We start from the raw sequence: 16343 nt of genomic DNA, 5'->3' as shown, positions 1-16343 counted from the left end.
TATGTAGCTTTCTGTTTCCTTGTTTCTTCATTCACCTGATGAAACAATAAGAATATACTCTGTAACATCGTGTTCCACAAATACAGAAGTTGACATCCATAAATTCCTTTAGGTAGTTTACCAGTAATGTTTTTTCTTGGGTTAAAGCTACATATTTGCCTACTCCCCATGTTACCCGTGAAGATCCGGGTTAGATTGGTCTTCAGAAACTCATGCTTGTCGTAGTAAGGGATAACAATGAAGGCGGCCGGTCGGCACACAAAACATTCATCACGACGACTGCACAGGACAGAAGACAAGACGAGACTGATGCACACATTGTTCTAATTGTATGTGCCATAGTCTCCCATGCTTCTACAAGAATGGCTTGTGTACATACGTATATGTCTGTCTGTCCCCATATCCCAACTATCGACTTGAGATTGTGCCACAATTCATCAACCGACGTGGTAGGTGTGTTTAACAAAAACGTAATAAAATTATTATTTGGGGAATAAAGCACTATACTCTGTAACATCGTGTTCCACAAATACAGAAGTTGACATCCATAAATTCCTTTAGGTAGTTTACCAGTAATGTTTTTTCTTGGGTTAAAGCTACATATTTACCTACTCCCCATGTTACCCGTGAAGATCCGGGTTAGATTGGTCTTCAGCAACTCGTGCTTGTCGTAAAAGGTGTGTAACGGGATCGGGTGGTCAGGCTCGCTGACTTGGTTGACAATGTCATCGTAACCCAACAACGTAGATCAATGTTCATGATGTTGATCACTGGCTTGTCTGGTCCAGACTCGATTATTGACAGACCGCCGTCATGTAGCTGGTACAGTGCCAAGTGCGGTGTTAAACAATAAACCAAACCAACTCCCCATGTGATTTAACGTTGCCAAAATCCTATATTGTATTCTCTCTCGACGTCGGACTTCATTGTATCAGTGATAGAATTTTATACACCCCGTGCCTTTCATGTGGTCTTCTTATGTGTGCATATTTCACACATATATTTCTACTACTATGTGAAAAAGGTATTGTTCTAAATGTATGTGCAATCGTCTCCCATACTTCTACAAGAATGGCTTGTGTACATACGTATATGTCTGTCTGTCCCCACATCCCAACTATCGACTTGAGACAGTGCCACAATTCATCAACCGACGTGGTAGCTGTGTTTAACAAAAACGTAATAAAATTATTACTTGGGGAATAAAGCACTATATCATAAAACACCTGTATAAATTTAGTTTAGATTGGGAGTTGAGAAGTTGGACGTAAGAGGGTTGGGAAGTTGATTGTGTATAAGTTCAACTAAGTAAGTAGTGTAAAGTAGTTTGTGACTTGTTGTGCAGAACAGTTAAACTGTTGCTGATAAGCTAATAAAGAGTCTACTAAATAGATGGAAAGGGGTTAAATGTTAACAAGTAGGGCTGGGGAGGCAGGGAACGGTGTTCATGTTTTGGTTGTGAAAAGTGCGGTGTGTGAGTGACCTTGACATTGTGAGTTAGTCTGGATAATCGAGCATACACTGTAATGTGGCTGGATAGGGATGTTGTAAAGGGTTTATTCTGAATTTGAGGGTGCTTTTTAGTTTGGTGTTTTGTCAGGTAGTTTAGAGTAATTTGCTTTCTTCTAGTAACTACTAGGTAACTACTGCCCGAAAAAGCAATATGATGGGACTAATGAAGGTGGTGATGACACCAGGTCTTTTTACTAAAAGGGTAAGTGTGTACCACCGATGACAACCCGGTGTAAACTAAAAAGGTAAACATGTACCGCCCTATCTGTAGCATCGGACATTCATTCATTGCGTAAAAGATGAAGATACTAATGAACTAAACAGATTCAGGTTGACTGTTTTAGTTTCCAGAATCCTGGGAGACTTGCATTGGCGTCCTTGCTTTGGCTCCAAGTTTCTTTTAGCATGTATGGAAGAATAAAGTAAACAAGATGCTGTACACATTGACCTTTCCTTTCATCTTAGGATTGTAGTTATATTTGTTGATACAAACATAACTTCAGCTACATGAATTATAACAATTCAGACTATATTGTCCTGAGTACCGACGTCATCCATCCCAAGCATCATTCGGGGTTACGTCCCTTGGATTTACAAATGCGACAAAATGTACCACAAGTAATAATGGAACTGAAATGAAATTCAGACTTGGGTGATAGTGGAAATAGTATGAACGTTATGTGAACTGTTGGTAAGTGTTTGGATCTTAAGGGGACTGGATGAGCCGGTGAAGAAGGAAATTACCTCTTGAGGCGATGCAGTTTCATTTCACGATGGGACACACGGCAGTTTCTAGCTGTGTGATATATTTTGGTAAATAGAGCAAACTATGTAACGACAACGAGTGAGTGAGTTTGGTTTTATGGCGCTTTTAGCAATATCGCGACGTGGGACACCGGATATGTCCTCAGGTCACGAGCGAACGCTATAACCACAATGTTATATCACCGCCCATTTGTAACTACACATGTAATGGTTCGTTTTGGTGATTCGTCACATAATTCTTTCCCCATAGTTCAGTAACTCTCCACTCGTTTGACACTGTAATTATGAGGGATACCGACGTTCTTTTGGACTTGAACGACACCTGGTTTGGTAGTGTTCATCAAGGCGAGATCATCCACAACAGTCAATATACCTCCATAAATACAAGGATGCAAGTGTATTTAAATACCTAAGTAAGTGAAAATAACCCAAACCCACCCCCAACCCCCACAAGATTGCTCACTGAGTCCTGTACACAGTACCAACTGGAAATAATGCAAAACATACGAAATCAGTGGCATCTTTCAAGCCGTACCCACTCTATTATGCGAAACCCAATTATCCGTGGTTCAAGGGAGTTTACTCGCTCTCACTACATCGGACATGCGAATGTGGGCCCACATTCGAAACTAAACAACATTTGAAACGTTGTCGACAAGATATGACAGATATCAATATTCCCGGCTTACATTTCTTTATTGTCATTTCCCTTGTTAAATGCAACCATTGTTATCTCATCATTCATGCCTGGATTAACAATCCCTGGCTTCCATTTGTCCACCCACCCTACCAATTTAGCAATAATTAACAACAGGCTTCCCCTGTTATCTTATCACTGTTGTTTCAAATGTAGGTATATAACTTTCTGTTTCCTAGTTTCTTCATTCACCTTGGACTAAAGCTACATATTTGCCTACTCCCCATGTTACCCGTGAAGATCCGGGTTAGATTGATCTTCAGCAACAGATGAAGGGATAACAATCAAGGCAACAGAAGACAGAAGACAAGACGAGACTGATGCACACATGCAGCACGGACGACCCGCCTACAATACTCAGACGTGATTGGCTCACCGTGTCACGTGTGTGATGCACGAGTATCACAATACTTAAAGGGACCATCCGCCTCATGTTTACATCTCACTTTCCTACCCTCCAGTGGGATTTAAGATTACAAGATCTTTACTAACCCAAATATGTCTACGTCGTGTATCAGCTGTTTGTGAATTTACACATAGGAAATCACCAAAGATTTTACTCACAACAAAACCCCTTTGAAAATGTTTCTTACGAGATTTAGGACCAGTTACAACTTTAACTGCAACGTTATCGCCTATTTCAAAGTTTCTTGATTGTCTCTCACACGTTTCTTCTTGACGTTCATGTTTGGCTTGTGCATGTTTTTTTAACACAGTTCCCACAGACAACTCATGTCTGGTACTTCCTTCCCTCCAGAAGGAACACTGCTGTAGAGACGACACACGTCACTTGATCTGCCAAACATGGCGAAATAAGGTGATACTCCAGTTGTTGTATTTGGACATGAGTTATGAGCCAACATGATTTTGGGTAACACTTTGTCCCAGTTCTTTTCACTGGTTGAAGCTTTCACCATAGATGATTTCAAAGTTCTATGTGCCCTTTCCACTGGATTTGTTTGAGGATGATCCATGAAATCCTTGAATTCAGCGGACGTGAAAGTTGAACCATTATCAGTGTGTAATGTATGTGGCGGTCCAAAGATGGAAAACAGTTTTTCAAGCGCATACATCGCTGACGCAGAGGTAGCTGATCGTACAGGAAACGCAAACATCATACGTGTCAGATCATCCAAAGATGTCAACACGTACTCAACACTTTTCGATGACGTAGGAAGCAGTCCGACAATGGGTTGTTTGCCATTGTGCTGAAGCTGTCCCAGTTACATCAATGGGACTCTGGGGCACAGCACGAGGGCCTTCTATACATGCTGAATACTGACTGACGTATTCTCGAACTTGTCTCTGAGTAATGGACTTGTCAGTTATCCTTGCTAAATTCCATGTACGTATTACACCAAAATGAGCAAGATCATGAGCACGCTTGATAACAGCATACTGTTGATCTGTTGATAAAGCACAGATAGGTAATTCCTCTGAATCTTCCACGGGAAATCTTGACAGAGTGTCACTTGGAATGTTATCTTTCCCAGGTATATATTCCACATCAAATTGATAATCTGAAAGTTCTAAATACCATCTCGAGCATTTATCAGATTTGAATGACATAATAAATGTCAAAGGCCTGTGGCCTGTTTTGATTACAAACTTCCTACCATAAATATATTCTCTAAACTTCCGTACTGCCAAGATAAGTGTCAAAGCTTCCCTATGTACATTGGAATAATTCCGTTCAGTTTTTGACAACCTTTTTGAAGTATAACAAATAGGATGATCATTCTGCAGAAGTACCCCTGCTAAACACCGTTTTACTGGCGTCAGTCTGAACAACAAATGCAGAAGTATTAAGACTAAAGTCGGGATGTGATAACACTGGCGCCTTTGTGAGAACAGCCTTAACTCTGTCAAATGCACTCTGTTCACTTTCATGCCAAACATACGTACGAGATTCTACCATGCGACTGAGTGGCAACACGAGATCGGAAAAGTTGGGAATAAATCTAACAAAGTATGTAGCCAAACCAAGAAATGACCTCACTTGCTTCCATGTACAAGGAACCGGATAATTCCGAACCGCCTCAATACCTTTTCTACCAGGACCAGTTCCATCATAAGAAATTGAGAAACCAAGATATTCTATAGTATCCATAAACAAATGACATTTGGGAGGTATTAAAGTCAAACCAACAGACGTCATTCGCTCAAACACCTCATTGACAAATGTTTAATCGGCCGTGGACGAATGGACACACACATCGTCCAGATACACCAAAACGTTATCTTTCGACAACCCACTTAGAACAAGATGCATAGTACGTTGGAATGCTAAAGGAGCAGTTTTTTTAAGCCAAAACACAAACGCCAGAACTGCCAGATACCAGACAAAGTCTCAAATGCAGTCAAGGTCCTAGAAGTTTCATCCAAAACAATCTCATTATAAGCAGAGTTCATGTCAAGAATCTCATCAGTGCCTCATTAGGAGTCATTAAAGGGAAACGTTCGTCAAGCAACTGATAATTCAAATTTCTCAGGTCCAAACAAAGTAAGCTTTTATTAGCTTTCTTAACCAAAACAATTGGTGAAATGACGTTGATTTACTAGTTTCCACCATTTATTTAGTTTGTTCATCAATAATCTTATCTGCATGAGGACCAAAACGCTTGCGACGCTGCATAACCTTACTCAAATCTGCATTCGGTTTAAGTGTAAGCTTGAATGTATGGCCATTCACGTGCCTAAACCTGTAAACAGTGTATCTTTGTATTCTCAGAGCAATGCTATCAACTTTTCCCGGTGTAAATCATCCACTGGTCCTATGTTAAACTCAGGGTCACTTAACTCCCTCTGTTTTGAAGTTGAAGGTGTATTTGAACACACAGATTCCTTACACTCTCGAGCCTCACCAAGAGTCTGACATCTGCATATTTTCTTATTCACTGATTCTGGATTCATTACTAACGCACACATATTCCCTGAACTAACATCAGACCTGGCTTCAAACAACCCTGTCTTGGTTTCAAATTCTCATTACGTTCAATCATCATCTGTTCACCATCATCCAGGTTCCGACTAACAGACACCCGCAACACTTTCTGACACCTTAGTGGTATAACGACAGATTCAGTCAAATGTACTGTAGCAGCCCTGTCACCAGACTCGATTAAGTTACCCAGTTTGACTTCATTATGTTAGGTACCAGAGTAACACTGTCAAATTTGGATAGGAAATCCTAGCCAAGCAGAACATTCTCACTACTGTTTTCCAACACATGGAAAGTACACTCGTAGATACTACCATCAATACGGACACACGTATTAGCTGTACCGATAGCATCTAATGACTCGCCAGATAAGCTCGACTTCGTTTCCTGTCTGGACACACCACTAGGAAAAGCCTCCTCCAACGAGCTAACACTAATGCATGACACACCTGAATCGATGACTGCTTGCGTACTGAGCCTACCAATTTCCACAATTTGGATGGTGAAACAGAAGGTTTTACGACATTCACTCTCTACGACAGAATCGTGCAATGTGACCTCGTATACCATACTGGTAACACTTTCTCTCAACATGCGTACCTCTCCTGGAACTCGCTGCACCACCTGACCCAAAGGACACAAAACACCCGAATGTGTACCCACCTGACTAGAGGCTAAGCGTAATTTAGTACGACACTCTTACTCCTTATGACCAAGTTTTTTGCAAAACGAACACTTAATACGAAAAGCTGCAGAATTATCAGAATTATCAGTATCTTGCAGGCGACGAGTCATGTCTACAAGACTTTCAAATTTGGGCAGTTTTGCTTGCTGACAAACAATGACCTGTAAATGATCCTTAACAGATTTGGAATGCAGAGCATCATAGAAACACTGAGAACATAGTTCTTCCTTATTTGATTTAGCAAATGAAGGATAAACCTCGTCTACTTTTAAAGACAAACGATGCGCAAATTCATCAATTGTTTCAGAAACCTCGTTGCGATCGAAATGCTCTCTCTTAACAAGATATTGCTGCGGGGCACCTTCATATCCCACTGTCCCAAGTTTCACAAATTTAACATGATAAATCTCGACGAGATCTGAAACGGTTAAATTGATATTATTTCCCTGCATGAAATTTCCCGGTATTTGAAAATAAAATATGTAGAGTTTGGAGGTTTGAATGCTGTCAGTTTTAGAGCAAATATTTAAATTATAAGTGTGGAGCAAACACTTTATAATTCCTAATATATTACAATCCTTTCAGATTGTGCATGTACCTGTGCTTATGATACACCGTGAAGGTCCGGGTTAGAATGAACCTTCAGTAACTCATGCTTGTCGTAAGAGGCGACTAACGGGATAGGTTGACACATGTCATCGGTTCCCAATTGTGCAGATCGATGCTAATGTTATTGATCACTGGATTGTCTGGTCCAATTTTGATTATTTACAGACCGCCGACATATAGATGAGTGCGGTGTAAAACTAAACTCACTCACTCTCTTTGTTTATGGTGGATGGTATTGCTATTTGCTTCCTGTTGTAGATGGCACACAAACCTCAGCTGCGACAACTACCGGGGTACCTCTTCCTACAGCTACAAAACCCAAAACTGACCAAAGTAATGCCATTCATTATTACAAAGTATTAAAATATTTTGAGAAAAAATCTCGATCCATTTTATTTTCTTTAAATAAATGTGTGTCTCCTCTTTAATATTTCGTGTGTTTTTTTTCATAAACCATTTGTAACAGTTCAAGGTCGAAGGACAAACATGATTTTTCTTAAACCAGTATCTCCTGCGACATTAAACTCTATTGGACAAAAGAATTCACAACACACATGGGAAACATGGTTTCAGCTAGTTACTGACAGCCAGGAAATAGATCAGTTTGGAAACTGAAGTGGGATTTTATATTTCAGGCGTTACTACGGTCGTCCTTTACGTTATCGTCGGGTGTTGTGTCTTGTTTATTGTGCTGACTGTGTTCATCGTTGCTGCTATTGTCTTGATAAGGATCAAACAACAAGGTAACCTTATGTATTGCGTTCATAAAACCTGATTACTATTGAAGTGAGTGAGTGAGTGAGTGAGAGTGAGTGAGAAATAGTGAGTGAGTGAGAGATAATGAGTGGAGTGAGTGAGCAAGGACGGGAAGTGAGCGAGTGAGAGAGAGAGATGAGCGAGAGAGTGAGGAGTGAGACATGAGGACGTGAGTGGAGGAGCGAATGAGGAGTGAGTGAGACATGAGTGAGTGACCGGAGTGAAACCGTGCGAGAGAGAGAGAGTGAGACCACAGAGAGAGACGAGTGAGTGAGAGGGGAGTGAGGAAAGGAACGAGTGAGAGAGAACCGAGTGGAGGAGGAGCGAGAGAGAACGTGAGAGAGTGGAGGAGGAGTGCTGGACCGGAGTGACCGAGTGACCGAGAGGAAAAGGAGACGAGGAGACGAACGAGTGAGTGAGAGAGTGAGTGAGGACACAGTGAGTGGAGGAATGGAGGAGGAAAGGAATGAGACAACACAACCCAGGAAGGAGCGGAGACCGGTGAGGAAAGAGACGACGGAGGACAGGAGACAGAGAAGGAAGAGTGGAACGGAGAGACAGAGGCACCGAGTGAGGAGGAACGGACCGAAGAGAAGGAGGAGGAGTGAAGGAGACCGAGACCGAGAACGACCGAGAGGAACGAGGAACGAGACAAGGAGAGGACCGAGGAACGGACCGAGACAACGAGTGGAGTGAGAGGACACGGAGGAGGAGTGGAGTGAGTGGAGTGAGTGAGGAAAGGACCGAGACCGAGAACGAGAAGAGACGACCAAGACAACGAGAAAGGAAAGACGAGAGAGGAGAGACCGAGACAACTGAGTGGAAGTGAGTGAGAGGAACGGAAAGAGGAGACCGGAGGTGAGGAGGCAAGAGACACAGGAGGAGAGTGAGACTGAGTGAGTGAGTGGAGTGGACGGAGTGAGAGGAGCCAAGGAGGAGAGTGGAGGAAGGAGTGGAGGAGGAGGAAAGGAGTGGAATGAGAGGAGAGATGGAGTGGAGGAAAGGGAAGAGGAGGAATGGAGGAGTGGAGGAGTGGAAGAGGAGAGAAGGAGGACAGAAGGAATGGAGGGAGGAATGGAGTGAGTGGAGGAGGAGAGGAAGTGAGGAAAGGAGTGGAGGAGAAGGAGGAAGTGAGGAAAGGGAGGAGAAAGGAGTGGAGTGAGAGTGGAGGAGTGAAGGAGGATGGAGGAGTGGAGGAAGGAGGAGTGGAGGAGTGGAGTGGAGGAGTGAGGAGTGGAGTGGAGAGAGTGGAGGAGGAGATGGAGGAGTGGAGTGGAGGAAAGGAGTGAGTGAGGAGTGGAATGGAAAGGAGTGAGGAAAGGAGTGAGAGGTGAGGAAATGGAGGGTGGAGTGGAATGGAGTGGAGGAGTGGAGGAGTGGAGGAGTGAGTGGAGGAAAGAGGAAAGGACAGGACCAGTGACCTTGTGGATGGCCCTTTATGGACCACAAACAGGAAAGGAAAATGAGAAGCCAGGAATCTTGGAAGCAATGGACACAGATACAACTTTAATCCCCATAGTGGAAGGACATGGACATGGATTTAAGATGAAATGACATATATCAATAGATAAAATGAGGAAAGGTAACTGGACATAAATATAAGATACATCCTTCTTGAAGACTATGTAATACAAGCAATGCAATATGAAGCGGAAGGCTAATATCAATTAGAAAATACGTACCGTAAAGGGGTGCGTGAGTGGGTTCAAATTTAACGTCCATTTGGGGATATTTCCGACGCGTATTGCAACAAAAAATATCAGTTGATCGATAAATATTCCACCTAAGTCGTGAGATATATTTGTAATATAAGAAAAGATAAATTTGCTATGTTCTGGTTCCTTTGAAACAGTAATGACCAGTGCGGTTTCACATCTTTTTAAATTAATTGTGACAATTTCAATGCATCATTGTGAGTTTCGCTTCCCTTACAGTTGGTTATAAATACAGCTTTGTTGTCTGATTATTGTTTGACGCGTCTTATGACCAAGCCATGTAGTTTCGAATTGGATAAGTCACAGAGGATGTACAATCCTATTTCTTAACCGAAACAGTTACTTGTTGTTATTAATGTTATATACTTGTAAAATCGGTTACATTGTACAGTGTTCTCATTAAAATTGTTTTTCTTTTTGTTAAATCGCGATAATTGCATGCATCGATCTATCTATTCATCCATCCATCCATCCATCCATCCATCCATCATTCCATGCATATAGACAGACAGACATGTACATATAGGTTTGTATGTGTTATATTTACATACTGACCAATACTTTCCATATGTACTGCTTTCCACCGATTCATCGGAAATATTCTGTTCCTGAAAGCAAGCTATTTGTTGTTCTGTTTCAACAGTATCAGTGTGTCAGTATTGCAAAGTTTATGTTACAGAAATACACACACGTGCACAAGTACTAATCCACATCTACATTCACTCACACACACACACACGCATACACACACACATACATTCACGTGCATACATACTAGGGCATAAATAGACGCGCATACATACTAGGGCATAATGTAGATGTGGAGAGACGCTCATAACACAATGCTGAATTAAGTTGGCTTTTAAGACACACACTTTGCCTTCCTTGTTTCTGAATCGCATTGAGATTGGAAAATAATCGTTGACTTTTAAATCACAATCCTTCCTTCATAGTACGTATAAACGGACATTTACGAGGCGCCGTAATTAGCGCAGTGACATACATATGCGTTGTTTGTAGTCTATTGCATTTAGTATGATTTGCGATGGATCAAACTATTTTAACGTTAGTTATACAATTGTTACAATCACAAACATTGGTAACATGAACAATAAATCAATGAATTAACTTGAAGATTTTATCAAAACTCGTCTTTCCATAACCAGGTTCAGCATGTGTGAAACATAATACCTCCTGTCATAGTTGTCCCTGCCCTCATACACTGACGATTTGCCATTACAAACCGGACGAATTCCTTACAAATCACTGACTAATTCGTTTCAGGTTATTTGTGAAATATTTTTTTGGGCGTTCTTGTCCTAGTGTAACTGTTTTCTGACAGCACAGCTAGCAAGGGGGCGGTGGGTAGCCTAGTGGTTAAACCATTCGCTCGTCGCGCCGAAGGCCCGGGTTCGACTCCCCATATGGGTACAATGTGTGAAGCCCATTTCTGGTGTAGTACGGGCGAACGCCACTGAACATTTCATTTCCATTTGAAACGGTGTCTCCCTTATTGACATCGATGGCGGAAGTTTGAAAATGGGAAACTTGTTAACATATTTCAATTACAAAAACACATCTGTGATACACTAAGCTATCCCGACGTGGGCGATGGGTTAGATTCAATTCAGCGGCACTTATAACCATTTTAGCCCTCGCAACAGTTCCTTGGTTTGCGCACTTCCGAAGTTGTATATATTCATGCGTTGTGAGTTTTTATATTCATAATAATGCATTCTTTCATAACATATATTGCTGGAATACCAGCTTTAAACCCAACTCACCCACTCACAAATAGTGGGCAAGAAGCCTTAATTGTTTGTTGAGATGTACACTTCATATCGTAAACGTTTGTTTGATAAGGTACCAATGACATTTAGTTGGATATGTGTAGTTGCATCTGTTCATTTTTCCAATCAATCAGAAGATAGGTAGCCATGTGGCTAAAGCGTTGGCTCATCGCTGCGAAGGTTTGATTCGTCCATGAGTACAATATGTAAAATATGAGTGCCCTCCTCCTTAAACAGTGCTAACAGCACCATAAAACTCACAATTATATATTGTATTTTCAAGAAAAATGAAATGAGTTAATTACCTTGGTTACTGTCTGGTTGAATCCACAAACAGAATTTTTGTTAAAGTTGTAGGTATTGTATGGACCTGATGAAATACAGGACAATGCTTTTTTTTATGATATAAACTGTTGCCTTACTTTTTTTAATCAGTATATTAACAACATATCTCTTAAAGTTTATGTCCATACACAACATAAATATGAAAATAAAAAAATGAAAGTTTTTGTGATGAATTACCTTATTGCTGACTGTGACTGGTTGAAACCATTGACAGATTATTTGATACTGTGTTGCACTGGTATTGCTTGGGGCTGCTGAAATACAGGACAGTTATTATTTTTCTAGTGTTTTTTAAATAAATTGTTGCGTTATTAATCTTTATCAGTACATGAGCAGCATGTCTTGCATATTTTGTGGCCATGTTTTACACTTCGTACTTTTTTATGTTTTTTTGTGTGTGTTTCCAGTGTTGATATATATCCGTTAAATAGATCCACTCAACTACAGGAATCTTTTCCCCTAAGTGACAATGTGGTGAAAATTTATTTTGTGTATCTCGCTACTGCTTGCCTCCTAGCAATTGTCAGTTTGCATTTTGAGCTAAGAGTCTTAACAGTAGTTAGAATTAAATCTATTGTCACATACATCTATTTCTCTGAAGACTATTATCCATAACTGTACATTTTAATGTTTTATGTATCTCACTTCGTTTTTGTGGACTAGAAATGTCAACAGGCTAGTTTATAAGTTTCTACAGTCCTGTACACTAAGATATTTGCATATCATCTTCAGTTTGTATTCTTATTGGTGTGTCACTCTTTACCTGTTAAAGATCTGTGAGCACTGGTGCTTAAAAATTCAGAAGAAAATTAAAATTTAAGTTGTTATTTGCTGTTTGTTTATTCTACAAGATGGCGAGTTATATGCTTCGATATTGGTTGTGTTTCTTCCTGAGCTGGAATCAGACACAGTCCTATTGCAGTGTGCCATTGTGTATTTAAAGTATGAAGGTTGAATGTGTGTGTGTGTGTGTGTGTGTGTGTGTGTGTGTGTGTGTGTGTGTGTGTGTGTGTGTGTGTGTGTGTGTGTGTGTTTGTGTGTGTTGGGGGGTGGGAGGGTGTGGGGCACACGTGTCTTCAGCGTGATGGGCGAACGCTTTTACTGCCAGGCTACCCCACCGTCAAGTGATCAACAACATGAGTGTCGATCTGCGCACTTGTCATGTGTCAGCCAAGTCAGCCAAGTAACCTGATCCTGGTAGTCGCCTCTTACGACAAGCATGGGACAGGGAGCGTCCGAAAATCTGGGAATTCTTTCACTTCCTCCAAACGCTGTTTAGAGTCTCATACGCAGTTTGTCTCCTGGAGTGAATGCATTGTTGACACATGGAAACAGTATTCCGCAGTACTGATCAACAATCACCAGTTTGTTATTCAGTGTTATACCTCTTGTTCTCCAAGATCTTTGACCCGTGAAGATCCGGGTTAGAATTGATCTTCAGCAACCCATGCTTGTCGTAAGAATCGACGGGATCGGGTGGTCAGGCTCGCTGACTTGGTTGACGCACATCACTGGATTGTCTGGTCTCGAATTCATTATTTACAGACGGCCGCCATATAGCTGGAATATTGCTGAGTGTGGCGTACAACTAAACTCACTCACTCTCTCACTATGTTTTCAAATTTAGAAATAATTTTAAGAATGCACAATTTCGTTTTGTTGCTTTTGAAGATTGTTAGGATTTACAGATGCGTGGGTTAAACATGAATCTGTATTATGCAAATTGTGCGAGTGGAGGTGCTACTAAAGGGCAGGGAGACTTAAACCTTTCTCGAACACTCGGTGTTATCACTGACACTGGCATTGGGTTTCACTGACCCATTAATATACTTTTGTCTGCTACTTTACCTTTTATGCCTACCCGTGAAGGTCTGGGTTAGAATATTGATCTTCAGTAACCCATGCTTGTCGTCAGAGGCGACTAGCGGCATCGGGTGGTGAGGCTCGCTGACTTGGTTGACACATGTCATCGATTCCAAATTGCGCGGATCGATGCTCATACTGGTGATCACTGGATTGTCTGGACCAGACTCGATTATTGACAGACCGCCGCCATATAGCTGGAATATTGCTGAGTGTGGCGTAAAATTAAACTTACTCACTCACTCACTCACTCACCTTATATGCCAAACAGACAATCGATACCATGTATTGTCTGGCGTTGACGGCATAGATTAAAATGCATTTGAAGTTTCCTTTCTGTATTTAATCTTATTACATATTACCTCAAATGTTACCTCAATTGTCTGTTTTAAGATATAACCTTAACCCAGTTGAAAAAGGCGTGACCATTCACAAATGGACTTTCATAATTTCATTATTCAGCTGAATTTGTTGAAGAAGACATGTCAGACGCGACTGTTATGTATATCAGTGAATGAGGGAGCGAGTTTGGTTTTACGCCACTTGTAGCAATATTCCAGCAATATCACGACGGGGACACCTGACATGGGTTTCACACAATGTACCAATGTGGGGAATCGAACTGGGTCATCGGCGTGAACAGCGAACGCTTTAACCACTAGGTTACCCCATCTCCACGTTATATACATGTATAATTAAAACATTCATGACGGAAGATACTATTGAGAGGAAACTTTCGTAAGTATTTCATGTTACCGTACTGTAATAATAAAAGGTCATAATTCTAAATTCATGTTTTGATTTTAGTGACTCTGATGATGTAAAGGAGTGCATGCCCCTTTTGGATTAGGGGTGCCCCTTTAGAAAGTCTGTCACCCTGTGCCTTTTGGATCCTGTGGGAAAAACTAGGTGACAAACGGCATGTTTTCTTTCACCATTCATCGCTTCTATAATTCACAATAGATGTTAAAATATTGCTGACAAACTCATTCACTCTGACCTTGCCCAAAGGAGAGTTAAAAATGACGTTTCACAATATCTCACCGCAAACAATTTCTTCTCTTTATTTCCTCCTGCAGATTGTGTGGCGTGTTACGCTGTAGACAGCAATACAGTCATAACAACCTTGTAATAATCGAAGTTAACCTGGCGACGTAAGCAACACCCCAGACAGTGAGGACATACATAGATACATGCACGCATGCATGCACACGCGCTCGCGCGCGCACACACACATACCTACCTACGTACGGGAACGGAAGAATGAACTAAGGAAATACAGACTTTTTGAGGACAATTATGAAACAGATAAATATGTACGATGTCCACTGCCAAGAGGAAATTTTGATGTGGAGTGGCCTCAGTTAGAGCAGAGACTGGAAGATACGAAAAGCTGCCATACAACGAGGTACTTTCTTTTGTCTGTCCTAAACAACTGGAGGAGGAATTCCATGGCCTGTTTTACTGACCCGTCTACACCACCATTCCGTTCCGCCGTGTTCAAGCAAAATACCGCATTTTAATACTCTATTTTATGAAGAAATCTTTTCTTATATTCTTAATTCTCATGCCTTAATTATTATCGTCTCCCAAACCTGCCATCATAGTTTAACAAAACGTTGTGATTTTTTTATATTTATATATATATTTTATTCCGTCTTGTGCTGTTGTGACATGTAAATATTCATGCCATGTGTTTATATATTGTATTATGTAATATTGTCTCTCATAATTCGCTGAGCAACTAGTCGTAGTACATCTAACTTGTATTTTATTTATTTATCTGTGATATATCTCTGTATATTAGATAACTACGAGTGAGACATAAATCAAATTGTTTGTGTGTCTTCATGCTTTGCCGTATTTCTGTGTCTGTAAAATACAAGCCCCTACACACCTAAAACACTAATTTTGATACAGTCACAACAGGATGGCAGCAGTAACATGAGATGGATGGCACAACATGATACTCTCTTGGAAAAATAATCAATTTGTGATAACAAATGCGGAAAACTACGACAGACTCGCAGATGATGCTAAGCAGTGTACCAAGGTATAGGATACAGTAGTGACTGGTAGATGATGCTAAGCAGAGTACCAAGGTTTAGGATGCAGTGGTGACTCGCAGATGATGCTAAGCAGAGTACCATGGGTATAGAATGAAGTACTGACTGGTAGATGATGCTAAGCAGAGTACCATGGGTATAGGATGCAGTAGCGACTCGCAGATGATGCTAAGCAGAGTACCAAGGTATAGGATGCAGTAGTGACTCGCAGATGATGCTAAGCAGAGTACCAAGGTTTAGGATGCAGTGGTGACTCGCAGATGATGCTAAGCAGTGTACCATGGGTATAGGATACAGTAGTGACTGGTAGATGATGCTAAGCAGAGTACCAAGGTTTAGGATGCAGTGGTGACTCGCAGATGATGCTAAGCAGAGTACCATGGGTATAGAATGAAGTACTGACTGGTAGATGATGCTAAGCAGAGTACCATGGGTATAGGATGCAGTAGCGACTCGCAGATGATGCTAAGCAGAGTACCAAGGTATAGGATGCAGTAGTGACTCGCAGATGATGCTAAGCAGAGTACCAAGGGTATAAGATGCAGTAGCGACTCGCAGATGATGCTTAGCATAGTAACATGGGTATAGGATGCAGTAGT

General features: G+C 41.1%; 1 long non-coding RNA gene across 1 annotated transcript; it reads left to right on the top strand.

Annotated features, from left to right (window-relative positions):
* The first annotated feature begins 11123 nt into the window (after positions 1-11123).
* LOC124274063 lies at positions 11124-12619 on the top strand. The gene is made up of 2 exons (XR_006897838.1): positions 11124-11790; positions 11822-12619. It is a non-coding gene; the product is annotated as an uncharacterized LOC124274063 (long non-coding RNA).
* Positions 12620-16343: the final 3724 nt, after the last annotated feature.

Source organism: Haliotis rubra, unplaced genomic scaffold (assembly GCF_003918875.1).
Source record: "Haliotis rubra isolate DU_JTF1 unplaced genomic scaffold, ASM391887v1 Scf187, whole genome shotgun sequence".
Taxonomy (NCBI): Eukaryota; Metazoa; Mollusca; class Gastropoda; order Lepetellida; family Haliotidae; genus Haliotis; species Haliotis rubra.
Note: the sequence above shows the minus strand (reverse complement) of the source record. Positions and strands in the feature narration are given on the sequence as shown.